General features: G+C 33.2%; 2 protein-coding genes and 1 pseudogene across 6 annotated transcripts in view; 2 read left to right on the plus strand and 1 right to left on the minus strand.

Moving 5' to 3' along the window:
• LOC144544734 (putative membrane metalloprotease ARASP2, chloroplastic) overlaps positions 1-16,824 on the plus strand; it is a 77,501-nt gene that overhangs the window by 55,810 nt on the left and 4,867 nt on the right. Inside the window, exon 1 of one of the 3 annotated variants that reach the window (XR_013508318.1) lies at positions 16,314-16,372. The exons of the other annotated variants lie outside the window; for them this stretch is intronic. The gene's annotated coding sequence lies outside the window, so the exon portion shown is untranslated. Of the gene's footprint in view, positions 1-16,313; positions 16,373-16,824 lie in introns of those variants that run through there. 3 annotated transcript variants of the gene reach the window in all.
• The window catches only part of LOC144544725 (putative disease resistance protein RGA3), an 80,546-nt gene that overhangs the window by 49,897 nt on the left and 13,825 nt on the right, over positions 1-16,824 (minus strand). The window lies entirely within an intron of this gene.
• Positions 13,436-16,010, plus strand: LOC144544766 (phytosulfokine receptor 2 pseudogene; annotated as a pseudogene). Its single transcript, XR_013508336.1, has 2 exons — positions 13,436-13,462; positions 14,969-16,010. The product of XR_013508336.1 is annotated as a phytosulfokine receptor 2 pseudogene (transcript).

Here is a 16,824-nt window from a genome sequence, read left to right on the forward strand (position 1 = left end):
ATTGCAGTATAGCATAACTGAATTAATAATTTGTTTTAAACTATGGTTAAGCTGAATTAATAATTGTCTTGGTTAAACTATAGATTGTCAATCAAATTGCGGTTGTACATAACTGAATCAAACTGTGATAGTATATGGATGTGTTTGGATTGTTTTATCATTTTATATTTAGTTACCCGAATTTGGAAAAGAAGATGATTGTGTTGAATTCAAATGGTAACTACATCAATCATTAAATGGAAAATAGGCTCAAAAGAAGTTCAGGTCAAATTAGTAGCTAATTTTAATTACCTAGAAGAATATGTCAATGAAGTCAAACTTTTCTGATGCGAGTGTTGCGCTGATCCAAGGGAGCAGATATGAGGAGAGAGCGTTGCTCCAGCGAAGGACTAGATCCGAGGAGAGAGCGTTGTATCGGTGAGAGAGCAGATTTGAGGTTAGGGGTTGGGAAGAGAACGATGGAAGAGGTGTTTTTTTTTGTTTTGCACAGGGTCGAAGAGGGAGAGAGCTGGAGGAGTCCAGTAATGGATTATGATTTTTTCGCTGATCAGGGCTATGATGTCCACGGTTTTTGATGTGAAATCGAAGGGTACAGATTTGGGACTAAATGGGAGCAGAAAATTTTGAGTGTATTGGAACCCTCCTCATATATATATATATATTTAGTAGATGTTGGATGTCAAACTTTTTAACTATATATATATCCACAAAGAATTCTCTATTCTTATTTTGAAATTTGAACCTATAACCTCTTACATGGGTAACATTGTCTTTGCCACTATAAAATCGTTCAAAAGCTTGTTAGCAAAAATGACCTGTTATCTTCCATGACTAACTATGCAATCAGAGCATATCGTTCAAAAGCTTGTTAACAAAAATGACCTGTTATCTTCTCAATTATGTCCACATATCATTCAAAAGCTTGGGAGCAAAAATGACCTGTTATCTTCCATGACCAATCAGAGCATCGGCCTACATACAGGGGAAAAAATGGTTCCTTACTATGCAGTATGCACACTTGGATTCTTCAACCTAACTAAGAGGTACTACAGATTAACACTGGCGCTATAAGCCCAATCCATTTATAGCAATCGAAATACTGGGCCAGCCGAATGTTTCAACGGTTTATTTTAACGGAAATTTTGCGGTGTACCCATAAAAACTTTCAAAATAGCCAATTTCCTATGAAAACAACATAATAACCATTATTCCATAAAAATAGAACATTCTTTCTTCTATCCTTTTTATTTATTTAACTTTTTCATTAGATATTTTTAGCTAAAATTTACAAGTATATCCTCCTCTTGTTCCTCCTTTTTACATTTCAGAAAATGAGTAATTATCTAATTCATAAGTAGGTGTTTAATTCGTCATCTTATTAATTAATTAATTGCATTTAAGCAATAATGAGCAAGCAAAAAGAAGAAATAAGCAGAACAAACAGCGTTGCCTTCTTCTCTTTGCTTAACTCTCATTTCTCTGTTTGCCTTGCTCTTCCGCTAATTCAACCCAACCCAAATTTTATTCTCTCTTCTCTTCAACTACAACTGCTCTTAGTTAGTTAATTAGTTAGTTTTGTTGGTGTGCTTTCTCAGGTTTTTGTCCCCTTTGTTCTTTCCAAAATCTCTTTAACTACAAATATACCATTACCTATTCAAATGATGAAATTCCACTTAATGAGAGAGACTTAATTGGAATCACAGTCTTGTTTTCTCCTTCAAGCCCATAGAGAGGATCATCGTGGTTAACCATACTAGCTCTCTTCCACTTAATTCATGGATTTCCTTTGTCGTCCCCTTTGTTCTTTGATTTTGGTTGTAGCAAGTAGCAACGAAACTAACTAACTAAGAGTAGAGAGTTGGAGTTGGAGAGAAAGAATAAAGCTTTGAGTTGGGAATTTGTAGAAGGGCAAGGCAAATAGATGAAGGAAACTAAGGCAAAGATAGGAAGGCAAGAAGGAATAAGGTGGGTATTGTCATTTTTTAAAAATAACTAATAAAAGGTTAAATATATAAAAGGGTATAGCAGAAATAATGTTAAGCTTTGATTGGGTTTTCTTGGTAAGTCCGGAAAGCGAAACTCTCACTTTAAATTTTTTAGTCAATCTCAAGTCCATACATTCCACGTGTGGTGGTATATGGTTAGTTTGGAATTTAGTTCCAGTGTAATACCTAATCGTGTAGAAACTTTAGTCAATCTCCAGTCCACTTTTCACTGAATTTTGATTCAGCATCTCCTGTGGTGGAATATAATTATTTCTTTTGTGCACTACCTCTCATCAGATTTGATAATTATAAATGAAGCTTTCTTGCGACCGCCCGATCAAAAACAGGCAAGTGAGAACATTTTTTCAAATGAGCTTTTGACAAAATCAGGCAAGTGAGAGCATCAAACACAAAAGGAAGCACAAATAAAACCACATGAGAATTCTTAGATTCAAATGAGATAATCAAAACGAGTAAAGTAGGAATTGGACAGCACGATTTTTTATTCCGGCACAAAGAATTAAATGAAACAGATTCTCTGCAACATAATGTATGATGAAAGATACCACATGGTTCTTGAACCATTGATAATTTATTATTGAGTATGCAGTCAATAATTATCTTTACACTCATTCAAACCGATAAAACATCTAACTGTCTGTTAAAAGAGAAGGTTAACTATTAATTATGTAATTTACCTGTTATATTTCATATATCAAACTGGCACTCGTATGCCTTTTTTTTTTAAAAAAAAAACAGAGAGAAGATTAACTATTAATTATGTGTAAAAGCTGCTACAGATATAGCTTAATTATGTGTAAACGCTCTTTTTATTTTCTTGTACACCAACCTGATAGTTACTATCCGGCTTTCAAAAAAAAAAAGCTTAAGACCAAGAACTGAAAACAGATACAATGTCGTCCCACCATCCATTTACTAAAGGATCATTACATGTGACCCACTACTTGAGACTTCTATATACCTCCTCCAATATACAAAAATAATATTTCTTCTAACATAATTCCCTCCAAATGAGAAATTCTCTCTAGCTTTTTCAATTCTAAGCCTTACTTTAGTAGTTATCCTGTAGACAGCTAACTAGTATAATGATATAGCAGAAATAGAAGAATTAAGGGCTAACTAGAACCTGAAAACAAGTCCGCATTGTCTGCATGAACTCGAAAGAGCATCTTTTGGGTTAATACATATGGACTGTCCGATTGTAAATGGAGCCCATCCGACTTTCGCCTAAAACATAGGAGAGTCTTTAATATTAGTGCGGATCTAACTTGCACGAATCATGAAGCTGATCGGACGGTTCATCTGCATTAAGTGAAAAGATTCCTTTTTGGGTTAATGCAGAGGATACGAATTTCCTTGAAACGGAGTTGTACGGCACTAGATCTTATTTTATTTTCTTTACATTTCTAGCTTTGGTTTAGATAGTGTTGAATGAAACTAAACTAAATATATGGTTGAATGAATTGTGCTCCAACTTAGTATCAAGGACAAGCGAAAGGTGCCCTTAATTGCTCTCCTCTGTCCACAGATTATATATATCCATTTAATGCCTACGGGTTTTTAATAAAAAAATATATATATATCCAGTTAAAAACAAAATCTATTGACACAGGTCACACAGCTGTATTATTAAAATACTTTAAAACACAATTTACAGTTGGTTTCCGAAAAATTAAAGGATGCACCGAATCATATATTCAAATTAAGAATATAATGTTGATCGTTTGTTCATTCAAAATCAACCAATTTGATGCAACAGACTATAGCAAAATGAATTTTTCATAGTTGAAAATTAAAATATTATTTTAATAAATAATATGGTATTTTCTGCAACTGGCTTTGGATAAGGAATACTGGGCTAGCTGAAAAGAGGTCAATCAATTTTTGAATATTGTGATTTTTTTAACGAAATTTTAGTTTATTTTCTTCCTCCATTTCAGATGAAAATACCTCATTAATTAATTTGTCATTATTCAATCAATACAGAAGAGAGAGTAAGCATTATTAATAAAGATGACTTTATTAATAATTACTCATCCATTTAATGTGGGTAATATCTCTATATATTGCTGGTTACAAATTAGGTTCATACTCATAAATTATTGTCCTGACCAGTTGATAGGGGCACGTTAGGTACATGTTGATATATAACTAACTGTTGAGGCTTAGTAAAATGCAAATTAAACCAGACATAATTAATGATGGCAACCAGTTATATGATTTTTTAGAGTCTGTCTGATCCATTCTCCATGACTAATATAATTCTGCTGACGTTTTTAATTGAAAGTAGATGATGTAATCACAATTTCCTGTTGATTTATTACAATAAAAAATAGTAAAATAATATAATTTTGTGGTAAAATATTGTTATTTCTTATGTCCTGCATTTGTACTTTGTTACAAGATAATTTAAACTTCGAAGTTCCTTTTATAAGACTCGTTTGAAGAAAGCTAATTAATTGATTTTCTTAATTATATTTGAATATTTCATATAACGAATAATTAACTGATTGGAAAATGTCCATCCTCATCCAGATGTATTTTGTTCTATAACTTTTAAGTTTAACCAAGTATAATTAACAATATAACCAACGTGCAATTAGTGACAGAATGCAATTATCTCTTTGTATTTCACCAACAGAATGCAATTTAAGAAAAAAAATGGAAAACCAATTATCTTAATAGGTAATACATATAGGATCAGCCTGAGAGAGCTTTCAATTATAATTTTCTACAAGAGACATTTTAGCTGAATTTTAAACATGGGAGCTCAAACGCAGAAGGTATTACCATAGCCATTACGTTAGCCGATAGGCCAAAAGTGAGGTCTCATCAGGACAACTATTATACAATTATTTTGATCTCAAACTGCATTGTCATAGTTGAATTTCAAAATATTATGTAATAAATAATGTAATATTTTCTGCAACTTGCTGGTAAAGGAATACTGGGCCAGCTGAAAAGAGGTCCATCAATTTTAGAATATATATTGTGATTGTTTTGACTAAATTTTAGTTTATTTTCTTCCTCCATTTCAGATGAAAATACTTCATTAATTAATTTGTCATTATTCAATCAATACAGAAGAGAGAGTAAGCATTATTAATAAAGATGACTTAATTTATTAATAATTACTCATCCATTTAATGTCGGTAATATATCTCTATTAATTGCTGGTTACAAATTAGATTCATACTCATAAATTATTGTCCTGACCAGTTGATGGGGGCACGTTAGGTACACGTTGCTATATAACTAAATCATGAGGCTTAGTGAAATGCAAATTAAACCAGACATTAATTATTAATGATGGCAACCAGTTATATGATTTTTTAGAGTCTGTCTGATCCATTCTCCATGACTAATATAATTCTGCTGACGTTTTTAATTGAAAGTAGATGATGTAATCACAATTTCCTGTTGATTTATTACAATAAAAAATAGTAAAATAATATAATTTTGTTGTAAAATATTGTTAGTTCTTATGTCCTGCATCTGTACTTTGTTACAAGATAATTTAAACTTCGAAGTTCCTTTTATAAGACTCGTTTGAAGAAAGCTAATTAATTGATTTTCTTAATTAAATTTGAATATTTCATATAACGAATAATTAACTGATTGGAAACTGTCTGTCCTTATCCAGATGTATTTTGTTCTATAACTCTTAAGTTTAACCAAGTATAATTAACAATATAACCAACGTGCAATTAGTGACAGAATGCAATTATCTCTTTGTATTTCACCAACAGAATGCAATTTAAGAAAAAAAATGGAAAACCAATGATCTTAATAGGTAATACATATAGGATCAGCCTGAGAGAGCTTTCAATTATAATTTTCTACAAGAGACATTTTAGCTGAATTTTAAACATGGGAGCTCAAACGCAGAAGGTATTACCATAGCCATTACGTTAGCCGATAGGCCAAAAGTGAGGTCTCATCAGGACAACTATTATACAATTATTTTGATTTCAAACTGCATTGTCACAGTTGAATTTCAAAATATTATGTAATAAATAATGTAATATTTTCTGCAACTTGCTGGTAAAGGAATACTGGGCCAGCTGAAAAGAGGTTCATCAATTTTAGAATATTGTGATTGTTTTGACGAAATTTTAATTTATTTTTTCTTCGTCCATTAATTTCAGAAGAAATACCTAATTAATTTATGTCATTTAACAATCTATACAGAAAAAATACCTAATTAATTTATGTCATTTATGACACATCTTGACAGCATTATGTTTATAAGCCATTTTTACGATTTCAAAATTCAAGCAGTCGATCCGAACCGTTCAACATGATCTCCATATTAAAATGTGCTTGGAGATCAAATTTTACATTTATTTGAAAATTATTTACTACCTTTTTAGAACTTTTGAAAATCGCAGTGTTTCAATTGTTCAAAATTATCTAAAAACTGCAATTTTGTACACATCTCAAAATATATTAAAAAATTCAAAAAATATAAAATTTGGACTCCAAGCACATTTTAATATGGAAATCATGTTGAATGGTTCAGATCGACTGTTTAGACTTTTAAATCGCAAAATTGACTTATAAGCATATCGTGTCAAGATGTATCACTATAAAATGATGTAATTGGATGCCTCCTCTTTGAGAAAAATGCAATTATTTCTTTTCCAAAATTATTGTATAATTCTGTTGTAAAAAGATAATAATTACAAACAAACTATATATACACATAAATATAATCAATGTTGAGCTCATTCTGCTATCTATAGTGAAGTTTATAGACACCATAAATATTGATCTCAAAATATAGTCACTGTTGATCTCAAAAAATAATTTAAATTAAATTTGATATTGTTGTACCCCAAAAAGTTGGTATTTAGAAATAACTAAAAAAGAGCTAAAAAATAGAAGAAATGGAGATGTCCCTTTATAGTAAAATGGAGGGGATTGAATAAATCCATTTTTAAATTGGAGATAGTGCCCACGGCTCATGATATGCAATACAAATGAAATAAAATTAAGAAGGGATCAACCTTGGCCGATTAAATTGATTGATCTGGATTATGTAATAATTTAGATCAAATAAGAATAGGTTGGGGTAAATAAAACAAGTTGGGCTTCATCAAAATCAAGGAGAGCATCTTGGGCCAAGGTAAAATTGAGTCCATCAAAATTTATTTGCATCCCCTGGTTGCCTAGACCCGCTTCGTGAAATAGGTACACAAATCCAAAGCAAAAGCTCTGCTAAAACCATTTAAATCCAATATAGAAAATAGAAATAGGTAGATCTTACCATTGTTGCAATGTAAGAGACTCAAAAGTCTAGATTTTGTTTGTAATATAGCGATGAATCAATAAAAGGCTCCTTAATTACTAGGAGATTGAAATCTTGTGTTACTGTTTCATTGGCTTCTTTTATTCATTTTCTTCTTTGTTTTCTTATTTCTTCTCTGGATTGACCTGCTCTTGATCTGTTATAAATGGTAGTCGATAAACTGTGACTGGTAATCTGATCTTCTGATAAAAATAACAATAATGATGATTCTTTCCTGTGACAATCAATGTGACAGTGAAAGAAGTTTTTTTTAGTATAATGAGAGATGAGGCATGACCCAACTTAATAATTGAAAAAAACAAGAGAGCCTACTATAGGGCATGACCCGAACCTATTCTTATTTGCATTACTTTCTTCAACTTACTATAGGGACTATTTATTTATTTTTTATTTTTTTATGCTGGTAGCTACTACCATGCTTTTCAAAAAAACTTTCTTCAATTTATTTAGTCACTGTCTTTTATTATTTTCTGCTTCTTCTCTGTCTTCTTTAGTTAATTAGGTGTTTTTTATGAAGCTTGATGCTTTTGATTTGTTATCAAACCTTTTCTTACAAAAATATACACTTAAAAAGATATAAACAAATAAAGATTGCTTCTTTTTTCTTTTTCTTTTTTTTTTTTAAATTCATGAAGCTTTTCCTAAAGGCAATTAAGTAGAAAGAATGTCGGGGTTGAGCCAGCTGGTATCCCCCTTCATTTGATTTACTTGAAACTCTCATGAAGAAAGCCCAATGAAATAAAAGTTAAATTAGAAAATCATAGGAACACACAAGGTTTGGTAGTAGTCGAGCCAGCTGGCTCCTCTACCAGTTCCTCAGTCAAATTAAGGACCAAGTTACAAAAACGAAATCTCGGTTTAATCACTGTTATCAAAACCGGACCGGACCGGCCGGTTCGACCGGAATAAACCGGAACCGGATAGGTTTACGGTTTGGTTCGCTATTTGGACCGGATATGCAATAGAACCGGATATATGTAATTAAACCGGCTGATTTTATATAAAAAACCGGAGTAAAAGCAAAAAAAAACTGGTTTTATATTGGTTTTTTGTCCATTGTTGTCATGTGACTATTTTCAATTTTGAATGGAAATGAACAATTTTTTAGGAGAAAAGACAACAACTTTTTAGGAGAAAAAGTGAAATCTAATGTGTATTATTCTGTGGCTAACTTTGTGTAGTCATTTATATTTTGTAACATACTTTTGTAAATAATTATGTGTTTAAGAATAATCCAACATTTGTTGCAATATTATTTTTTTATAAACTAAATATTAATTATAATATGGATCATTAGGGGTTCACTTGATCACAAAAACTAAAGAATTTCTATGTAGTTATTCAATTTATTTATGAAGTATAAAATATAAAATTTCTTCGATGAAAAAAATATTTCATAATATTTTATTTAATTATTTTACTAATTCTAACAATAAGTTCTACATTTGAGCTACAATAGATATATTATTTTCTAATAAAAAATAATTATTCTTAATATATAAATTTACTTTTATAGTACATTGTTAATATGTATATTGAAAATTTTATTACATAAAACAAAATTATTTATAATAGTAATTATATCTTATAAATAAATATGTAAGTATTTAAAAAATCAGCAGTCAAACCGGTTGAACCATCGGTCTAACCAGTGAACCGTTAAACCGGAGCTTTACCGGGTCGACATCCGGTCCGGTTCTGATAACATTGGGTTTAATAGATGTTATGGCATTCATTGGCAAAATATCTATAAGATTGAGGGACCCCATTGTAAATTCGGTCGGAGTGAAGGTTCAAAATAAGAGAACATAAGGACTTATAATGCTCCCATGTTCCATTGATTGAGATAAAAAAATATATATATAAATAAATAAAACACAGGGTCATTTGTGAAAAATCTGTTTTGCTTCTCGTCTGACAATGCATTTGGATACTTTGATTGGAGTTTCTCTGACGAAGAGGAAACCCCTTATCGGAGTTTAACCTCTTGGCCCGCCGTGGTTGGAGTTTCTCTGACGAAGAAGAAACCGCTTATCGGAGCCAAAATCCTGAACAAGTCAAACCCGTGAAAGAATGAATCCGATGTAATCAGATAATTCAGCGCGAATCAAGGAGACAGGAGCACAGATCTTGACGCAGTTCAAACTCTTGTTAGCCAGCGCCAATGAAATGATTGATTGATGATTGGGGACCACATTGTCAGCTACGGATGAGTAAAACTCAAAAGAAAGGGAAAGAAATAGATTAAGCCCAAACAGTAAAGGCCCGAAATGAAACAAATTTTAGATAATCAAAGAGAATTGGAGAAAGCGTTTTTTGCAGAGTGGCTCTTCAAAACCCGAAAATCACTAAAGAGGTACCTTAAAAATTGCCAATGAGCCCCTTAACAATCTGAAAGTCCTCAATATATCCTTTTTTTTAATAATGATCCAAGTAAAGTTGAATGAATGTCACAAAATAATTATAAATTCCTATTAATCAAATTAAATATAAATAAAAGCCAAATTGTTCTAACCAAATTTAAAATCTTTAATAAACCTAAATAAAATCCATTTATAAATTTAAATGAAAAACAAAACTTAAATAAGCTTCAAGTAATAAACTCAATTAAACTCAATAAGTCCCGAATCAAATTCGGTTCAAGCCAAAGCCTAAAATATCCAAATTACCTCTGATTAAGTGTCACACCCCGCGGCCACGGGTCGTAACAGTCCCCCGCCGTAAGCATACCACGCCGTGTATGCTTACAAGGCTACTCACATTTCGGACCAAACAACAAGCAATTCAAACAAGTTTCTAATATATATATCAGAGTACACAGTCTGGTCAGCATATAATACAACAAAAGTATCTCATCCGGATACCAACCACGAGGCCTACCCTAAATCTATACAACAAAAGATATCTAGGGTCATATACTGGTAAGCTGCTAAGGCCTACTACTCTCGTGCCTCTCCGGAATCAGTCGCACCAATACCTGTAAAATAACGGGGAAGGTGGGGGTGAGAATAAATTCTCAGTGCGAATTTGCCACAGTTCAGACTATTGGACTTGCAATCAAACTCTATATTCAATAATGAAACCCAAACAACAACAATGCAAACAGTTATATAAGAAAACATAAATAACAGAATGCCACTACTCGACAACAGTAAATCAACCTGAAACACAGTTTACGGAATTTCCAAGATGAATCTCAAACACAACATATATTTTGGCTTAACTCGATTCCTAACTCAGTTCAGTAGGACTTGTAGCAATTACAGATGTTCTTTCGAGCTGAACCTTTATCAAACCCACATCTGTAGGGTTACTGACACCTACAGATGGCCAACCGCTGGACCCTTTATCTGACACCCATCTGCAACCGCTTGGCTTAACAGTTTATTAAGGTCTGGTTCAAATCATGTAAAGAAAATCCACTTTAGAATCGTTTCCAATATTCGTCATATTCAATCGACCATTCAAATGCATTAACACGTCGGAAAATGCCACAGACGTTACACAAGTCACCCACGATTTCCAATCACACATCTCATAACATGATCACCCTCCCTCGTCCCAACCGGTACTGGGAATATCGAGGGCCGTTCACCTAAGGCCATTTAGGATCCTGGGAATCCAAGTCAGCATACAGCCCGACTTGGCAAATTAATTGGATCCAAGTGCTTAACTTCGTAAATCCATTCACACACATATCAATCAAATCAAATCAATCGTGGTGACTTTCAATCAAATCAGATCATAATAGATCGACACAACCTACAACCATACCAGCATGCAAAAATCACTCAAGTCATATCAATTCGAGTTTAATTTGATTGGGCTATGCAAATGCTTTACACAATTGAGATGCAATCAATGATATTCAACATGACAAACGAATACACAGTTTAATTCCTGAAAATAAAGTATCAAACAAGTCCAAGAATCCCGCACCTTAGTATGACGAGCGTACCGCTTAATTTAAGGATCGGACGTCTCGTATTGTCTCGCAAGTTCTTGCTCGACCGAGCCTACACCTATATTATACGTATACTTGGTTTAATTTGGATTCAGTGGTCCATACGTTTACTTAGGGTTTGTACAGTCCTAAATCAATTCTTATGTTTTGGTATCGATTCTTTTCGGTTCTTTCTTTCTTACCAAAATCTCACATAACGGTACACAATTCCATCTAGGCCCTCTAGCCTTATACTATTTCAATTTGGTAACCATCAATCACCGTTTCACTACTTTGGTTCTCGGATCAATTCGATTCACCGTTTGGTTAACCCTAATTTGGTCAAAACCTCAAATCAGCCGTTAAATGTTCTAAAAATTCACGATCAGGAGGCAACCCTACCGATTACAAGTCTAATTGGTCGGGTTAAACAAATCAAATCACGATTATGCCAACTTTCAATTTTGGCACGAAACCCTAGAAATCAGATTTCACAAATCGGAAGAAATCGGGAAAAAGATTGACAAACAAACTAGTAAGAAGTGTAGAGGAACTAGTCCTCGAGCAATTCGAGCACAAATCTCGGGTTTAAAATGAGAATCCGAGAAATCGAGAAAATTCGAGGTTTCGAAAGTAAAAAGGAGAGAAAGAAATACCAAATAGAAGGGTTCTGAGAGATTCTCGGCTGCTTTCTCGGTTCCAAACTCGATTTCTCGCAACAATCGGGAGTCTGAACGAAACGGAAACTCACGGGATCTTTTCCTTCTCTCTTGGACGAATTTCACTTAGAAATGGGGAATGGTGGAAGAGAGAGAGAGAGAGAAGGTTTAATTTGGGTTTTAGGGTTAAAATTACCCTGAATGCGGATTAGCCAATCCGCACTGCGGGTTACCTAATCCGCACTCGAGACTTAGTCGGTTGTCAGCCAAATCCAGGAAAAGTCTGAGCCTACTGCGGATGAACCTGATCCGCACTGCGGTTCACCCTCGTCCGCACTCACTACTTAGCCGATTTCAGGAAAATTCAGTGCAATACAGAAATTCATGAGTGCGGCTAAACTCATCCGCACTGCGGATCCCTCACCCGCACTCACTACTTAGTCATTTTTTTGGCAAAAATTCCAGAAAAAGCCTGAGCCACTGCGGATGGCTTCCACCCGCACTGCGGTCAACCTAATCCGCACTGGGGCTATAAAATTCCGAAATCTCGAAATTTCGACGCGGTTTCAATTCACAATTAACTTACTTATTTAGGGGAACCTTAATTAAGGTTTAAACTTCCATTTTATTAACATGATTTATCGATTCTTTCTTTTAAATCATTCGAATTTAATTGTAAAAATTTCATAACGTAACATTAAGCCCCATTGAAATCTTATAAAACTTAAATTAGATTCATGTCTAATTAAATAAGACCGCAAAGTCTTTAAACTAAATCCATGTTTTCAAGTCCAAATTAAATCCAAATAGGACCTCAAAGTCCCTAAACTAGATATAAACCGGAAAGTCTCTAAACTATGCCAAACTCTTTTTGTGAAATCTCAAATAAATAAGTAAACAAGTTAATATATTTGCATTTCATAAATATTGTGCTCCTCGAACTGCATATGCATCATGACACACACACACATATATATATAGAGTAAGGCTTGGATGCTATGGATAGCATAGAGGGCCACCGTGCTATGGCTCAATATTCGAGTTTTCAAAATCCAAACGGTCGATCCGAACCATTCATCTTGTTCTCCATATTAATATGTGTTTGGAGACCAAATTTTATATTTTTTGAAATTTTTTTTACTATTTGTTTAGCTAGGTAGAAAATCACTTAATCTAAAAAATTCTGCACCATTAAGATATTTGATTTTTCTACCTATCTAAAAAAATAGTAAATTTTTTTCAAAAAATGTACAATTTGGTCTCCAAACACATATTAATATGGAGAACAAGATGAACGGTTCGGATTGACCGTTTGGATTTTGAAAACTCAAATATTGAGCTGTAGCACGGTGGCCCTCTATGCTATCCATATAGCACCCAAGCCTTACTCTATATATATATATATTAGTGAGAACCAACTAATATGATCAAAATCAATACATGAGCCCCTCTTTAGCCTTATACTTGGTTCACATCAAAATAGGCACAAATTTCGAAATGATAAATTATTCAGCAAATGGATATATTGGGAGATCCCGCTGATGTAATTAACCTGTATTTAAATGAGAAATCCGAACCGTATTTAACCTGTCTATTTTACGAGTGATGCATCTACATGTAACAATTCTAAATTTACAAATTAATTTTGTAAAGAATCAAGTGATAAAAAAACATTCAGAAAAATAAAATATATTTAAAATAAATTTATAAACCTTCTTTTTGACCGCTTTACTTTATACATCTTCTTGTTTAAAGTCAATTTAATATATTTTAGAATTAGAGTTCACAAAAAAGGTTGGTGAACTTGGGAATATCCTAGTGCTACTCGACTTAAGAGTCAACACTCAATACGAGAGGAAGGTAGTTCAACATTTTTGCAAAAGGACAATTATTGGTGTTGCCACATACAGGAACAAATTAGAAAAATTTAATAAGGAGGCAAAATTAAATATAAAATGTCAAATTTAACCAATATATTTAAATTCTAAATACAGCACACATTACCATTCTATGAAGCAGCTAAACTCTATAAAAAATTTAGAATAACAAATATTAATAAAATATCAAAATACATGATTAAAATTTTAACCACACCCACCTCATAGATAGATTTGCCCCTGCGTACAGGTTTAAGAGTAGAACAAGATTTGTTGTTAATCGATCTCACAGATATTTGGAGAGTTCAACTCCAAAACATATGAGAATAATTCAAATGACAAACTCAAACTGTTAAAACTGATATACTTCACGAGTAATGCATTTACATGTCATATTTATAATCTTTCAAATTAGTTTAGTATAAAGTCAAGCGGTTAAAAACAAAGAAGTTAAGGTTTATAAGTTAATTTATTATATTTATTTTTTATTGTTTTTGTCATTTGACTCTATAGTAAATTAACTCTAAAATATATAACTTTGATATGTATATAAATGCATCATTAATGTGGTAGATCAGTTTAAACTGTTTGAATTTGTCGTTTAAAATCAATTCTATAGATTTCAAAGAGTAAGCTCACTAAAATCTAGATGAGCTGAAAAAAACTCGGGTTCTACTCTAGGTTTAATGTGGCGGATAGGATCCTCACTTGTAATTACCTAATCTGGATGAAGGTGTGCATTTCATCGAACACCTTAGGTGTGTCAAAGGGCCACAAATATCCAGACCGCATAATGGAATTATGTGGGCTCAAATATTAGAGTCCGCACAGGCATTATGCAGCCTCAGACTGAGGTTCACATAACCAATATGAGACCCCAACTTTTTTTTATTTTTTACAAAATATATATTTATCAAAAACAAAAACAAAAAATAGTTTTTGTGCATGTCAGTAGTAACGTGGATGATTTTGGATTGTTGGTCACTTCAACAATCAAAATATCATTTGCAAAAGGAATAATAAAATAAAATTTACTTGGAGAATTGAAAAATATTAAGGTTCCCAAGACTTACCAGAGAAGTACTTTCCAAAAATCATCCAAGTTATTACCGGGTCTGCTTAGCTGTTGGTATTGTACTTATTTTAACATTTGTTCTTTTACACTTGTCAAGAAAAGACGAAGTAATCAGCTGAATTTGCATGAAACAGATACCGGGTCTGCTGATTCACCTGACCCAGATTCAAAACCCGTTATCTTCTTCCAAAACTCTGACACAAAAGACATTACCATACATGACCTTTTAAAATCTACCAACAATTTTGAGCAAGCAAACATAATTGGTTGCTGTGGGTCGGGTTAGTATACAAGGCATATTTACATGACGGGTCTAAAGTTGCTGTAAAACGACTTTCAGGCGATTGCAGTCAGATGGAAAGAGAGTTCCGTGCAGAAGTCGAGACCCTTTCTAGAGCTCAACACCCGAATTTAGTCTCTCAAAGGGTATTGCAAATATGGATCGGATCGGTTGCTAATCTATTCTTACATGGAGAATGTCAGCCTTGACTATTGGTTGCATGAGAAACCTGACGGTGGGTCCCACCTCAAATGGCCACTTAGACTCAAAATTGCACAGGGTTCAGCTAGAGGGTTATCCTATTTGCATAAATCTTGTGATCCGACTATAGTGCACCGTGATGTTAAATCAAGTAACATTTTATTAGGCGAAAAGTTTGAGGCACATTTAGCGGATTTTGGGTTGTCTAGGTTTATGAACCCGTATGCAACTCATGTGACAACCGATTTGGTTGGTACTTTGGGATATATACCACCTGAGTATAGTCAAGCATTAATGGCAACCTTAAAAGGTGACGTGTTTAGTTTTGGGGTTGTGTTACTGGAGCTGTTAACGGGTCGTCGACCCGTTGATATTTGCCGGGCAAAAGGAAGTAGGGATTTGGTATCATGGGTTTGTCAAATGAGAAAGGAGAAAAATGAAGAGGTGGTTTTTGATAGTTTGATTTGGGGAAAGTTGTATGAGAAAGAACTTATGAGTGTACTTGAAATTGCATGTAGGTGTATAAACTCGGACCCGAGATCGAGACCCGGTATCGAGCAGGTTGTTACTTGGCTTGATGCAGTTGGAGTAGATGAGTAGTTTTGTTAATTCATTTAGGTGCTGTATTAGTGGTAATGAATAATGAATAGTTGAAAAATGCAGTTTTGGGATTTGACAAATTATGGTCTGTTTTGTAAATATATATATATATATATATATATATATATATATATATTTTTTTTTTTTCTGATATGATTGAGATTGTATGGTGGATATTGTTTAGTTGTGATATTGCTTAATTTTAAGACAAGGCCCAAAAAACCAGGCCCAAATTAACCCAAAAAAAAATAAAAGAAGGAACAAAAGAGCATCCCAAAAAGGCAAAGCCCCTCTCCTTCTGCTAAGCTATAAATTTTAAGCATTTAACCTTTACAGTCTCTGCCAAGAATTAAAAAAAATAAAAAAAATTCAAGCATTTTGATCTCCAAACAATCTCTCAACACTGGTCTCCCGGTTCAGGTATAACATCTCTCTTACTGGTTCATTAAATTTACCTAATTAGTCCACTTTGATTAAATTTGGTTAATACATGCTGCTCTATATCAGTACCCTTTGATGAAATTTGAATACCTAATAAGTGCTACTTTGTCATTTAGAAGTAAAAATAAATTTCAAAATTAGGTCTATTTTGGTCAAATTGAAATTTGAGATGGGTTCTCTTCTAGGTACTACTTGAATTTGAAAATAAATTTGATGAAAATAGACCTGCTTTACCTCAACTCTCCGCGTACCACCTGTCTGGTACTAGTACTGGTACTTCTCCGTACCATCCTTCTTTACTGAGTAATCTCCCACCTGTACCACTTGAATTTGGTTCAAGCTCAGTACCAGTTTCACAAACCTAGGATTTAAACAACCAAGGGGCTACTAGATTGTTATCGTACCTGATCCTTTTAGTGAAATAGAGAAAT

This window comes from Carex rostrata, chromosome 27 (genome assembly GCF_964058835.1).
Source record: "Carex rostrata chromosome 27, lpCarRost1.2, whole genome shotgun sequence".
NCBI classification, from domain to species: Eukaryota; Viridiplantae; Streptophyta; class Magnoliopsida; order Poales; family Cyperaceae; genus Carex; species Carex rostrata.